A 14,975-nucleotide genomic window follows, 5' to 3' on the forward strand; every position below is an offset into this window, starting at 1 on the left:
GGCTGTTTTGCTTTCTTGTCATTTGCGTGTTCACTGGAGGAGCACTTTTAATTTTCTTCAATAACTTTTCCTTTGCTTTTACAATGTGGGTGTTTGGTTCAAGAGGTTCAGCTTATTTTGGCTTTCTTTTCTTTTCTTTTTTTTTTTTTGAGATGGAGTCTCGCTCTGTTGCCCAGGCTGGAGTGCAGTGGCATGATCTCTGCTCACTGCAACTTCCGCCTCCTGGGTTCAAGCAATTCTCCTGCCTCAGCCTCCTGAGTAGCTGGGATTACAGGTGCCCGCCACCACGCCAGCTAATTTTTGTATTTTCAGTAGAGATGGGGTTTCACCATGTTTGTCAGGCTGGTCTCGAACCCCTGGCCTCGTGATCCCCCCACCTCGGCCTCCCAAAGTGCTGGGATTACAGGTGTGAGCCACTGCGCCTGGCCTATTTTGGCTTTCAACATGCCTTCCTCACTAAGCTTAATTTAGCTTTTAATTTAAAATGAGTGATGTGCAACTATTCCTTTTATTTGAATACTTAGAGGCCTTTGAAGGGTTATTAATTGGCCTAATATCAAATTGTTGTGTCTCATGGAACAGGGAAGTCCAAGAAAGAGGAGAGGGAGTAGAGAATGGCTGGTTGGTAGAGCAATCAAAACACACATAACACTTATCAGTTAAGTTCACCATTATATATGAGTGTGGTTCTTGGTGCCCCAAAACAATTAAGATAGTAATATCAAAGATCACTGATCACAGATGACCATAAAAGATAATAATGAAAAAGTTTGAAATATTGTAAGAATCACCAAATGTAACACAGAGGCGTGAAATGTGTATACGCTTTGGAAAAATGGTGCCAATAGAGTTGCTCAGTGCAGGATTATAATAGACCTTCAATTTGTAAAAAAGGGAATATTTGTAAAGTGCAGAAAGTCAAAGTGCAATAAAACAAGATATACTTGTCTGATTTATGAGAATAGCAATTTACCAGCTATTTTGCTTATTAAGAATTGCTGACTTCTTACCCTAAAGTAGAGGATTACCAAGTTTCCTTCACTTTCTGTTATTGACTCAGTCCCACATTTTAGAAGTGTAACTTGTATTACCTTATTTCTAGTATAATTATTATTATTATTATTTTTTAAGATGGAGTCTCACTTTGCCACCCAGGCTGGAGTGCAGTGGCATGATCTCAGCTCACTGCAACCTTGGCCTGCCGGGTTCAAGTGATTCTCCTGCCTCAGCCTCCCAAGTAGCTGGGACTATAGGTGTGTGCCTCCACACCTGGCTAATTTTTTTTTGTATTTTTAATGGAGACAGGGTTTTACCATGTTGGTCGGGCTGGTCTTGAACTCCTTACCTCAGGCAATCTGCCTGCCTTGTGGTATAATTTTTTATATTTGTTAGGCTAGTTTTGGATGCCAGTGGCAGACACCTATTTAACAATTTAGTCCTTCCCATCTTTGTAAGTGGCAGCTCCATCTTTGTTTTTGCCCTGACCCCAGTGTGAGCAAAGTTATCCTTGATTCTTTTCCTTTAGTTCTTCAACTTAGTCTTTCAGCATACTCTGTTTTCTTCAAAGAAATACCTATAATCTGACTTGCTCTCACCACCCCTACTTCTATCATCCTGGTTCGGCAACATCCTTTTTCTCCTTCTGCATGATTCCTAAAAAGTCTCCCCACTACTACTGTTGCTCTAAATAAATAGCCTGTGTTATCCTTTTTAGACATAAGAGATCATGTCTTTTCTCGCTCAGAATCTTTCAGGGGTTTCCCACATAAAAGCTCAAGTCCTTAAAATGAGCTATAGTTTCATGGTCCTGCTTTCCTTCCTTCATGCAGGATCTTTCTCTGAACTAGTTCTTCTCTGAACTGTAGTTTAAAATGGGCCACGGTTTTGTGGTTCTGTTCTCCCTCCCTCATGCGGGATTTTTTTACTATTTTCTCCACCATTCACTGCACACAGGCCACCTTGTTTTTCCTTAGATACACATTTTGTACTTTCTGTTCTCTGCTTAGAATGCTCTTCTTCCAGATAGCGGTTCCTTCAGCTAACCATGTGACTAACTTCCTTATCTCCTTCAGGTCTTTGGTAAATGTCACTTTATCTGTAAAGTCTTTAATCACTCAACATAAATTTGAAATCTCCTACCTACTTCATACTTACCTTTTTCTGCTTTAAAAAATAGTGCTTATTACTACCTAACACTGTGTATTTTACTTACTTATTTTGTATTTTGTTTGTTTCCTCTCTCTAGAATATAATCTCCATGAAGGCAAGAATTTTTACCTGTTGTATAGGAAAACTCATGGCACACAGATAGCATAGTAGGCTTTCAGCAAATATTTGTTGAACGAATTAATAAATAAGAAAAAAAATGTGTCGTTGCCTCATGTAACCATTAACTCTGAAACTCTGAAGGGACTGAGAATACCCTGTTTGCAAACAAGCAAGTTACCTTGCCATACTTTTATATACATACATTAATAGAAGAGCCCTGGGTCAGAGACTCAGAGGGTTTATTGCAGTAAAAGCAGTGGCCAGAGAAATATCTTAGTGCTAGTTCTCCCTGCCCCATCTCTGTGACAAAACAATGTGATGAGGGCCAGATGTTTACCTACACATGCAGCAGATTTGCATCATAGGAGAGGAGCCTTGAAATGAGGAGACTCCAAGCTTGTATAGGGTGTTGGCACATCTGCCATCCTCCCCTGCAGAGCAAGAGAGAGATTACTTATTAAACACATCGCTTCCAGAGGAGAGGGAGAAGGTATCTTTAGGTTTCTTACCCTAAAATATAAGTAAATGTTTCCAGGGAGGGGAAGGAGAAGGCTTAATTTCTCCAAAGCTCTTTGGAGTTTTCTATCTTTAGGGAGATACTGTCTCTAGCTTCCAAGGCTGTCTGTTATGCAAATATCCATTTGTAGTACATTTTGGTCAGAAGATTCTGTGCAGGAACATGAGAAATGCAGAGTGAATTGTTTCCCAGCAGTAATTCTGAATTCCAGCAGCTATATCTGTTTACATCTGAACTCATATTTAGGGGCAAAATATTTTCAGACATTTCTCCGTTTCTCTTCTCTTGGTTCTTTGTTTGGGTTGCTTGATTGTCTAGTAGGTACTTATCATCATCTTTCAGTTTAGCAACCTTGGCTGAAAGATAACTTTCCTTCCTGATTAGCCTCTGCAAAAATGTTGGGATTCAGTATTATCTGTTCAATTTGGGTAACATACCTATTCCTAAACTACTGCTTGCGAGAAGGAATATGCTGATTTCCCAGACCTGGGTTATGTTCCTACCCCAGAAACATTAGAGTGCTGGTGATCAATGCCACCCAAACCATGTGGATTGATGATAAGAGAAGGATAGTTCGGGAAAAGAAAATTAAGATGCTGCTACCAACAGAAGGGGAGATAGATGCTTCAGAGTAAAAAACACAGGTCTATTACTTATATGCACATGCAACTCACAATCATTTAAAAAAATAGAATCTTACTGTATATAGATATAACTACTTCATTTATTTTTTACCTACCACATATCATGAACAAGAAATTTTCTTTGAAAACAATTTTATTTTATTTTTTAAATTTAATTTTATTATTTATTTATTTATTTTTGAGACGAAGTTTCACTCTTGTTGCCCAGACTGCAGTGCAGTGACGCCATCTTGGCTCACTGTAACCTCTACCTCCCGTGTTCAAGCGATTCTCCTGCCTCAGCCTCCCAAGTAGCTGGGATTACAGGCATGCACCACCATGCCCGGCTGATTTTGTATTTTTAGTAGAGATGGGGTTTCTCCATGTTGGTTGGGCTGATCTTGAACTCCTGACCTCAGGTGATCCACCCACCTTGACCTCCCAAAGTGCTGGGATTACAGGCATGAGCCACCGCACCTGGCCGTGAAAACATAATTTTAAATGGTTGTAAAATTATACTTAAATTCTTTGTTTAAAATATTTAGTTTATCATAATTGGATTTTGAAAAACTAAGGGGATATTTATTAGAGAAGTGGGGAGAGTAGAGATGGGAAAGAGAAGTAGAGCCAGGACTAGGGTAAGGCAAGAGAGTTGCCTAGGACACAAAATATGAGACGTAATCACTTTTAAGGTCATGCAGCTGCAGGGTGGCACTTGCATGATCCTGAGAGTATCTCCTTAAATTTTGCGCCCCAGGTATTTCTTTTGCATCACCCTAGTCCCATTTGTGAAGACAAGCATATTTCAGGGAATAGGAACTATTTTTTGGCTATGAATGTGAGTTAGAGATGAAAGTATGTGTAATTGAGGAAGTTCGTGGGGAAGATTAAGGTGCATTAGAAAGCAGTCATTATGCATTTTCAACTGTTATGTATGGAAACCTTTGCTGAGTCTGGTAAGCATGATAATACCTTTGAAGTAACACAAGGAATATAATTTTTTTGATTCATAGGTTTATAGTAGTTTGAATTTTAAAAAGTTCCATTTAGAGATGCCACCAAAAAAAGTTGTTACTTTTAACCCAAATCTTTTCAATATCAAAGAAAAATGCTTTTTGTTTCATTGAAAAATAAAAATTATAGAAAAGACTGAGTTAGAGATTGAGACACAATACATGGGTCCTTTGACTAGCTTACTTTCTTTTCTCTTTTCTTTTTTTTTGACAGGGTATTGCTCTCTTACCCATGCTTGAGTACAGTGATGTGATCACAGCTCATTGCAGCCTTGACCTCCTAGGCTCAAGTGATCCTTCTGCCTCAGCCTCATGAGTAGCTAGGACTACAGTGGGCTAGCTTTCCTGAGCAAGATACTTGACACTGCTCAATATTGGGCATGGAATCTCAGTTGAATAGTTGTCTTTCTTGAACTTAGGTCTGTGGAAATAACCATTTCCATAGCAAAGTGAGAGACCAGAACAGGGAATTCTAAATAATGCAACTATCTTTGCTGATAGAGAAGAGAGTTTAAACATTTTTCATATTAATTGGATGATCCAGTAATTTTTGGGTTTGTCTTTGGAGTGGAATTGGATACATATATAATGTGTTTTGTTCCTCAGAAAGCTGTATGAGTAATACTGTTTACTGAACTATACCCTGGGGATTTAATTAAAGATGATGTGTTGAAAGCAGTCAAAAGTGAAGTCATGACTGAATTTTTTCTTTTTTTTTTGAAGCAGGGTCTCACTTTATTGCCTAGGCTGGAGTGCAGTGGCACAATCATTGTTCACTGCAGCCTCAAATTCCTGGGCTCAGGTGATCCTCCCACCTTAGCCTCTCAAGTAGCAGGGACTACAGGTACATGCCACCATGCCTGGCTAATTTATATAATTTTTTTGTAGAGACGGGCTCTCACTATGTTGCCCAGGAGGGTTTGGAACTCCTGGACTCAAGCGATCCTCCTGCCTTGGCCTCCCAAAGTGCTGACATTACTGGCATGAGCCACCTCATCTGGCCATCATTAAAATTTTATATTTAAAAATAATTTTGTCATGAATCTTATCATTTTATATAACAACTCTTGTTGATGCCTTACTTTACACCAAAGTGTACAAATCAGAGGAAACCATAATTCATTTTGGAATTTCATTCATTTGGTAGTCACTTGTTTGATGGCTACTGTGTTCCAGGTACTATGCAAGTGGCTGACTGTGTTAAGATAGAAATTCTTGTCTCATTTATGTCACAGTTTTATGGAAGAAGAGAAATGTATTAACACTTTAATTACATATAGATTAGATTTCCAACCAATTCTAGCTTTAGGAGCTTTGCTATATCTAGAAGGGAATAAAATGCTTTCCTAGGGGCGAAGGCACCCTTTGGAAATGCTTAAAAGATTAGAAAAGTAGACTTGGAGAATATGCCTGACATACTGTGTTTGATCTGTTTCCTGACCAGAAGGAAAGGAATAATCTTGTTGGTAACATTTATGGAATGTCATCTGATTGATGTGAAAGTCAAGGCAGTAGAGGAAATGATGGGAGACAGAGTAGGCAAACAAAAAAGAAGAACTTGGAAGAAGGGGAGAGCTTATGATAAACCAGGAAGTTGGGATTAAAAATAGTATGGCACAGGCAAAAAGTGAGACGTTGTAACAGGGCTATAAACTACATATATTGACCTCAGTGATAAAGGAGAGAGTGACCAAGAAAACCTCTCAGAAGAGTTCACAGTTTTCAAGGACTGAAGGGAGAACAGCCAATTCAAGGATCATACTTTGGCATACTAAAGCCTATGAGGCAGAGGCCAGGCGCAGTGACCCATGCCTGTAATCCCAGCATTTTGGGAGGCCGAGATGGGTGGATCACCTGAGGTCAGGAATTCGAGACCAGCCTGACCAACATGGTGAAACCCTGTCTGTACTACAAATGCAAGAATCAGCTGGGCGTGGTGGTCCATGCCTGTAATCCCAGATACTCAGGAGCCTGAAGCATGAGAATCACTTGAACCCAGGAGGTGGAGGCTGAGTGAGTCGAGATCATGCCAGAGCACTCCAGCTTGGGTGACAGAGTGAGACTCCATTTCAAACAAACAAACAAGCAAATAAATAAATAAAACATATGAAGTGGAGAAAGTATGTGTTTGCTGGGGGAATCCTTCCCAAACCTTCCCCAGCCTTTGAAAAAGTTTTTCTTACATACTTAATTACTACTTTAGGCTGTAATAATATTTTAACAAGCATAATCACTGGCTTCTTCTGATGGCCTTTCAGACTTTTTCGGTTTTTGAGACAGTCTTGCTCTGTCATCCGAGCTGAGGTGCAGTGGCATGATCATGGCTCACTGCAGCCTCAACCTCCTGGGCTCAAGCAGTCTTCCCACCTCATCTTCCCAAATAGCTGAGACTACAGGTGTGTGCCACGATGCCTGACTAATTTTTAAACTTGTAGAGACTAGGTTTCACTGTGTTGCCCAGGCTGGCCTCGAACTCCTGTACTCAGGCCATCCTCCTGCTTTGGCCTTCCACAGTGTTGGGATTACAGGTGTGAGCCACTGTGCCTGGTGTGTTTCAAACTTGAAGTTAGTTTTATGATGTAAACATGGAGAAAAACATGAATTACCTCTTGAAAAGTGAGGGAATAGGTTGGAGGAGAAGGTAACAATACATTACTGTTTCGGAAAGTTAGAGAAAGATAGGGGAGGGAGTAAGCAATGGATAGATAAGTTAGGTAAGTGTAGCATTCTTATTTTTAACGTAGCAATTGTCATAAGCTGTCACAGTTAATTTCCAGGAATAGCCAAGTATACTGAAAGTGTACATTTTTATCTCTTTCTCTGTAGTGAACAGTTCTGACTCCTTGAATTTCTTCTTGCAGCTTATGTTTTTTGGCTAGACCTATGACCATTTTCGCTAGACTTCACTGCACGTTTTCTCAAGTATCTTCTTCGTCCCTAATGTGTGAACCTCATCATGGACACGCTACTTTAGCTAAGGCATGACCAGCAATGAACAGTAGTAAGGTAGGATTACTTTATTCTTCTTAGTAAGTTACTAAACCGTTTTTTATTTTGGGTCTCTGAAATTGTGACTTGTCTTGATTTTGTAGTATTCTTTATGTTAGATTATTCTACTGTCTATGTAGGCTATTACCGTTTTATATTCGTGTTTATTTATTTTTTGCTTGTCATCTATCCCAATGATTTTACCTCATTTGTGACATAATTATTTTTCTCAACTAACACTTATAATTAGCAGAATCCCAATATGTATCTCTTCCTCAATCTGTGTGCCCACCAGTCCTATATTTTCAACCATTTGGCACCAAACTGAACATATCATATTTTTCTTCTCAAATACTTGCACTTTGTTCTGATTTCTGTATTTCCATTAATAGCATTATTAATCTCATTGTCTAATGTAATCATATATTCATTGATTCTTTCATTAATTCATTTGAGGTACATTGATATTCTTCTAAGTGTCATACGGTGTGCTGCCTCTGAGGATGTAATGATGAATACGCTGGATGTTCCATCCTTATTTCTATCCTTATATTCTGGGGGAGGGGACAGGTTAAAAATAAATTGACAAAACAATTATGAATTATAATACAATTTTTTTTTTTTTTTTTTGAGACAGAGTCTGGCTCTGTCGCCCAGGCTGGAGTGCAGTGGCACAATCTCGGCTCATTGCAACCTCCGCCTCCTGGGTTCAAGCGATTCTCCTGCCTCAGCCTCCCAAGTAGCTGGGATTACAGGAGCTCACCACCGCTCCCGGCTAATTTTTGTATTTTTTTAGTAGAGACGGGGTTTTGCCACATTGGCCAGGCTCTTCTCAAACTCCTAACCTCAGATAATCTTTCTGCCTCAGCCTCCTAAAGTGCTGGGATTACAGGCGTGAGCCACTGTGCCCGGCCTTATAATACAATTTTTTAAGGAAAGCAAAAGAACAGATAATTTGGAGATGAGGAGGTGGAATCTACTTTAGATAGGGTCATATAAGGCTCCTCTGAGGGGCTGTTATTTAAGATGAGACCTATTATATGAGAAGGAGCTATTTAAAGAGTGAGTGTTGGGGCAGGGGAAGGGAGTAGTTTTTGATTGGAAGAGCATTCTCATTAGAAGGAATATGGTGTGCAGAAACCCTGAATGAGGAAGGAGCTTGGTGAATTTGAGGGACCAAAAAATACCAGTGTGGTTGACATACAGAAAGAGGCAGATTTGAGTAGGAAGAGATTATAGAAATATTTAGGGCTTTGAAGGGTTTGGCCCGAGGTTTGCATTTTATATCATTTTAACTGCTGTGTGAGACATGGACTGGTTGAAAGGAAAGTGAAAGCTGGCTTTTAGGAGCTGAGGTGAGATAGTGATGGCCTGCATGATGGTTGTAGCAATAAGGGAGAGATGGATGAATTTGAGATGCATTTTTGTTTTTTTTTTAGACAGAACTCATAGGACTTGTATATTGTTTGGGCATGGAAAGAGAGAGAGAGAACATACTCAAGGATGACTTCAACAATTTTGGTTTTTGAGCAGCTGATTAGAGGCTGGTATCATGTACAGAAACCTTTTAGAAAACTATCTTTCTTGTTAACTGATGGATTGCTTATTTTAGCAAAAGGCACTTAGCTATAGTGCTAGAAATAATATTAGTGCTGGAAATAAAGCATCTGGCAAATTTGTAATATATACTAGTTAATACTTTATTTTGCTTTTTTTCCACTGATGATGATGATGATGATGATGATGAGGATGATGATTTTTTTTTTGAGACGGAGCTTCACTCTTGTTGCTCAGGTTGGAGTGCAATGGCACAATCTCGATTCACCACAACCTCCACCTCTTGAGTTCAAGCGATTCTCCTGCCTCAGCCTCCCAAGTAGCTGGGATTACAGGCATGTGCCACCATGCCCAGCTAATTTCGTATTTTTAGTAGAGATGAGGTTTCTCCATGTTGGTCAGGCTGGTCTCGAACTCCCGGCCTCAGGTGATCCTCCCACCTTGGCGTCCCAAAGTGCCGGGGTTACAGGCATGAGCCACTGCGCCTGGCCTTGTATAATTTTTAATTAATTATGAGTTGAATTTTATCTGACTTCAGAGTCTTTCTGGAAGTGAAAATAATTGGTCTATACTTTTATACTGAGTTTTAAGTCTCCTCTCCCTTGAGCTCTTTTAAAAGAGATAATTCTTTTAAGATTTTTGGCCAGTCCGAAATCTTCTCAGACTGTTAATTCAAAGTTCTAATATGTAATTTTATTGTTATTTATTTCAAAGATTTCCTTTTTTCTTTCTTTATGGGACAGAGTCTCGCTATATTGCCCAGGCTGGAGTGCAGTTGCACAATCACAGCTCATTGCAGCCTGGAGACGGAGACAGAGTTTTGTTATGTTGCGCAGGCTGTTCTCCTGAGCTCAAGCCATCCTCCCACCTCAGTCTCCCAAAGTGTTGGGACTACATCTGTGAGCTACAGTGCCTGGCCTATGTGGAGATTTTCAAGCATCTCACCCTTAGATGTATGTTATACTAACCTCACTTGAAAGCATCTAGCTTGTCTAAATTCCTAGGAGGTTCATTTATTATCTTTTTGGTTTTACAGCTTCATCAGAGGATATTTATATTCAGCTTCTTAGGATTGATATTTCAGGTGCAAAGTGAAATGGAATAAACCTTAAAATAAATCTGTGTATTATTCGTTTCTTCTAAATTCATCAGTAGTCCTACCTTTCATTTTTTTCTCTGAAAAAAAATTTTTTTTTTTGAGATGGAGTCTCACTCTGTCACCCAGGCTGGAGTGCAGTGGTGTGATCTCGGCTCACTGCAACCTCTGTCTCCCGGGTTCAAGCAGTGTTCTGTCTCATCCTCCCGGGTAGCTGGGATTACAGGTGCCCGCCACCATGCCCAGCTAATTTTTCTATTTTTAGTAGAGACAGAGTTTCACCATGTTGGCCAAGCTGGTCTTGAACTCCTGACCTTGTGATCCACCTGCCTCGGCCTCCCAAAGTGCTGGGATTACAGGCTTGAGCCACCATGCCTGGCCCCTCTGAAGAATTTTTAAGATGTTTTCTCAAAAAAGTTAGTAGTTGTGTGTGCTGTCTATAAAAGGCATTTGGTTATCTGTTTTAACTATTTTATTTTTATCCTTAAACAGTTCTATTTTTTCCACTTTGCATATGGTTATCTTTTGAGTTTTAGAGCTGAGAGGTAGTAGTAGAATTTTAGTAGTAGTAGGATTTTATAACTGAAAAATGCCTTGGAGATTATTCCACTTCCTTCTCCTTTAGCTGGGACCTAGAGAGGTTCTGTGACCTGCCCAAGATCATGTAGCTGGCTTTCATGATTGTTGAGGCTAGTGCTGCTTTCACTCATCATGCTTCAAACTGGCCTCCTCTCATGCTTTCTGTATTTCTCTCTTTTCAACATTTATTGAAAATGTTCAGTGCCACATCAAAATTGAGTATATAGGACAATGAACACCTATATTACCTTTTACCTGGACTCACTGTTAACATTTTGCCACATTTTCTTTCTTCACATATTTATATATGTAAAAAATATGTTAAAAAATCATTTGAAATAATATTAAAGACATCATGATAACTTAAAACTTTTAGCATGCAGATCCTGAGAACATGGATAATTTCCTACATAATCACAGTACCAATATCATATATAAGAAAATAACCATAACATTAAAAATGTATTTGTCTTTTTGTTCATTTTGGCTGCTATGACAAAATACCTGAGACTGAGTAATTTATAAACAACAGAAATTTATTTCGCATGGTTAGGGAGTCTAGGAAGTCCAACATCAAGACACCAGCAGGTTTAGTGTCTGGAGAAGGCTTGTTCTTCATAGATGGTGCCTTTTTGGTGACCTCATATGACAGGAGGGATGGAACTGCGAAGGGGGAATGCAGCTCTCTGCAGCCTCTTTTATAGGGCATTAATTCTGTCTATGAGTGCAGATCATTCATGGCCTAATCACCTCCTGAGGGCCCCTACTCTTAATACTGTCACCTTGGGGGGTTAAGTTGAATTTTGGAGGGACACATATATTCAAACCATAGTAGTGTTTAATGCAGTGGTTCTTATTCAGATCTCCCCTGTTATGCCATATATATATATGTATGTATATATATATACACATATATATGTATATATTTTGTTGTTATTGTTATAGGATTCAAGCAGGTTTCATGTATTGCATTTGCTTCTTATGCCTCTATTCTTTTTTATTTTCAAACAGCTGCTTGCTTTTTTTTTCATGATCTGTATTTTCTTTTAAGAGATAAGATTTGTATGTACTTAACATCTCTTCTGGGAATTGCCTGGTTTCTTAGAATACTATTCAACCAAAATTTATTTGCAGTTTGCCTCTTTGTTTAAATTCCCTGAGATAGCTGGAGATAACATTGTCATTTCCAAGCTTTTTTTCCCTCAAAACATAATTTCAACTTTAAATATACATGACATTGGCTGTGGTTTTTACATTTGGTTGCATTAAGTTAAAGATAAGAAAACTGGGAGATGTATGTTGGACTTGATCTGCTGGCACTAGTCAGCAATTGAAATTCAAGGAGTTCCTCCTCCACCCTCCATTGCCTATCCTCACCTTCTAACCAGGAATTCTATCTAGGAATATGTATCTATTAATAGTAGCTTTGGACATTATAAAGCAGTAGCAGTCTAGTCTTTCAGAAATGCATACTTTCAAGTCAGAAGTAGATTAAAATGCAAATGATGTGTAAGCAAGTACATAGAGACACTCAGAGCTAAGCACAATCAGAAAAGATTTAATTAAATACCCTCTCTTTCTGGTACTTGTGTAGAACTGTCACTCAGCGAGTGTTCTCTTTTACCTTCTTTCCTTGCTTTTGCGTTTCATAGATTTGGTAGGTTTTCTTTGAGAAGGGTATGAAATTTGGAACGAGTGTAGCTTTTTTAGGAGGAGGTAGGGGTAACTTTTAAGTAGGATATTTACTTTTATTTATTAATTTTTTATTATTTTAAGCTCAGGGTTACACGTGCAGGATGTGTAGGTTTATTATATAGGTAAACATGTGCCATGGTGGTTCGCTGCACAGATCATCCCATCACCTAGGTATTAAGCCCATCATCCATTAGCTATTCTTCCTGATGCTCTCCCTTTCCCCACACCCCTGCTGTCCCACAGGCCCCAGTGGGTATTGTTCCCCTCCCTGTGTCCATGTGTTCTCATTGTTCAGTTCCCACTTAGGAGTAAGAACATGTGGTATTTGGTTTTCTGTTCCTACGTTACTTTGCTGAGAATTATGGCTTCCAATTCCATCCATGTCCTTTCAAAGGACATAATCTCATTCCTTTTTATGGCTGCATAGTATTCCATGGTATATATGTACACATTTTCTTTATCCATTCTATCATTGATGGCCATTTAGGTTAATTCCATGTCTTTGCTGTTGTGAATAGTGTGGCAGTGAACATATGCATGCATGTATCTTTATAATAGAATGATCTGTATTTCACTGGGTATATACCCAGTAATGGGATTGCTGGGTCAAATGATATTTCTGTCTCTAGGTCTTTGAGGAATCGCCACACTGTCTTCCACAATGGTTGAACTAATTTACACTACCACCAACAGTGTAAAAGCATTCATTTTTCTCCACAACCTCACCAACATCTGTTGGTTTTTGACTTTTTAATAATAACCATTCTGACTGGTGTGAGATGGTATCTCGTGGTTTTTGTTTGTTTGTTTATTTTACTTTAAGTTCTGGTATACATGTGCAGAATGTTCAGGTTTATTACATAGGTATATGTGTGCCATGGTGGTTTGCCGCACCTATTGACCCATCCTCTAAGTTCCCTCCCCTCACCTCCTCACCCCCCAACAGGCCCTGGTGTGTGTTGTTCCCCTCCCTGTGTCCATGTGTTCTGATTGTTCACCTCCCACTTATGAGTGAGAACATGGGATGTTTGGTTTTCTGTTCCTGTGTTAGTTTGCTGGGGATGATGGCTTGCAGCTTCATCCATGTCCCTGCAAAAGATATGATCTCATTCCTTTTTATGGCTGCATAGTATTCCATGGTGTGTATGTACCACATTTTCTTTATCCAGTCTATCATTGATGGGCATTTGGGTTGGTTCTGACTCTGCTATTTTAAATAGTGCTGCTGCAATAAACATACGTGTGTGTGTGTCTTTATAGTAGAATGATTTATGTTCCTTTGGGTATAGACCCAATAATGGGATTGCTGGGTCAAGTTGTATTTCTGGTTCTAGATCCTTGAGGAATTGCCATACTGTCTTCCACAATGGTTGAACTAATTTACATTCCCATCAACAGTGTAAAAGCATTCGTATTTCTCCACAGCCTCTCCAGCATCTATTTTTTCTTGACTTTTTAATAATCACCGTTGTGATTGGCATGAGAGGTTATCTCATTGTGGTTTTGATTTGCATTTCTTTAACGATCAGTGGAGCTTTTTTTCATGTTTGTTGGCTACATAAATGTCTTTTTTTGAGACGTGTCTGTTCATATCCTTTGCCCACTTTTAGAAGGGTTTTTTTTTTTCTTGTAAATTTGTTTTAGTTCCTTGAAAATTTTGGATATTAGACCTTTGTCACATGGGTAGATTGCAAAAATTTTCTCCCATTCTGTAGGTTGCCTGTTCACTCTGATGATAGTTTCTTTCACTGTGCAGAAGCTCTTTAGTTTAATTAGATCCCTTGTGTCAATTTTGGCTTTTGTTGCAATTGTTTTTGGCATTTTCATCATGAAGTCTTTGCTCATGCCTATGTCCTGAATGATTTTGTCTAGGTTTTCTTCTAGAATTTTTATGGTTTTGGGTTTTAAATTTAAGTCTTTAATCCATCTGAGTTAATTTTTGTGTAGGGTGTAAGGAAGTGGTCCAGTTTCAGTTTTCTGCATATGGCTAGCCAGTTTTCTCAGCACCATTTATTGACTAGGAGATCCTTTCCCCATTGCTTGTTTTTGTCAGGTTTGTCAAGGATCAGTTGGTTGTAGATGTGTGGTGTTATTTCTGAGGTCCCTGTTCTGTTCCATTTGTCTATATGTCTGTTTTGGTACTAGTACCATGAATGAATTTTGAATGAATTAATTGTATCCTCATTACCTGTGAACTTGTCTAGTTATTTTTACTACACTGTAAATTGTTTGAAGGCAGTAATCTAGATTTTATTCATCTTTTTATCCCTTACGATTATCTGTCACATGATTCCCTAATGAATGCCTGTTGATTTATATCAATACCTTAAAGAAAACATTTTTGTTAATAATTCTGCTCTCCTTAAATAATTTTAAATATCAGTACTTCAAATGTAGTTTAAAAATAAAAATATAATAGTTGATTTGAAAGCAAACATGTTATTCATTTGTTTATAGACTTTCAAAGTTTTTATTAATTGTTTTCTCTGAGTGGGAGATCATCATGCGTTAATGTTGCTCCAATAGGCTGGCCAGTCAGGTGCTGTTTCACTTGCATGTAACTTTTATATTAAATTGAGTTAGAACCAACACTTTCAAATTAAGAAAGCATAGGAGGAGTTTTAAATATTATGTCCATA

The 14,975-nt window shown here is 38.7% G+C and overlaps 1 protein-coding gene across 13 annotated transcripts in view; it reads left to right on the top strand.

Annotated features, from left to right (window-relative positions):
• FER (FER tyrosine kinase) overlaps positions 1-14,975 on the top strand; it is a 451,402-nt gene that overhangs the window by 17,500 nt on the left and 418,927 nt on the right. For 9 of the 13 annotated variants that reach the window (XR_008625417.2, XR_008625418.2, XR_008625419.2 and 6 more), the window contains exon 2: positions 7,283-7,427. The exons of 3 other annotated variants lie outside the window; for them this stretch is intronic. The gene's annotated coding sequence lies outside the window, so the exon portion shown is untranslated. Of the gene's footprint in view, positions 1-4,593; positions 5,266-7,282; positions 7,428-14,975 lie in introns of those variants that run through there. One more of the 13 variants, XM_055112519.2, reaches the window with a different exon arrangement.

Source organism: Pan paniscus, chromosome 4 (genome assembly GCF_029289425.2).
Source record: "Pan paniscus chromosome 4, NHGRI_mPanPan1-v2.0_pri, whole genome shotgun sequence".
NCBI lineage: Eukaryota > Metazoa > Chordata > Mammalia > Primates > Hominidae > Pan > Pan paniscus.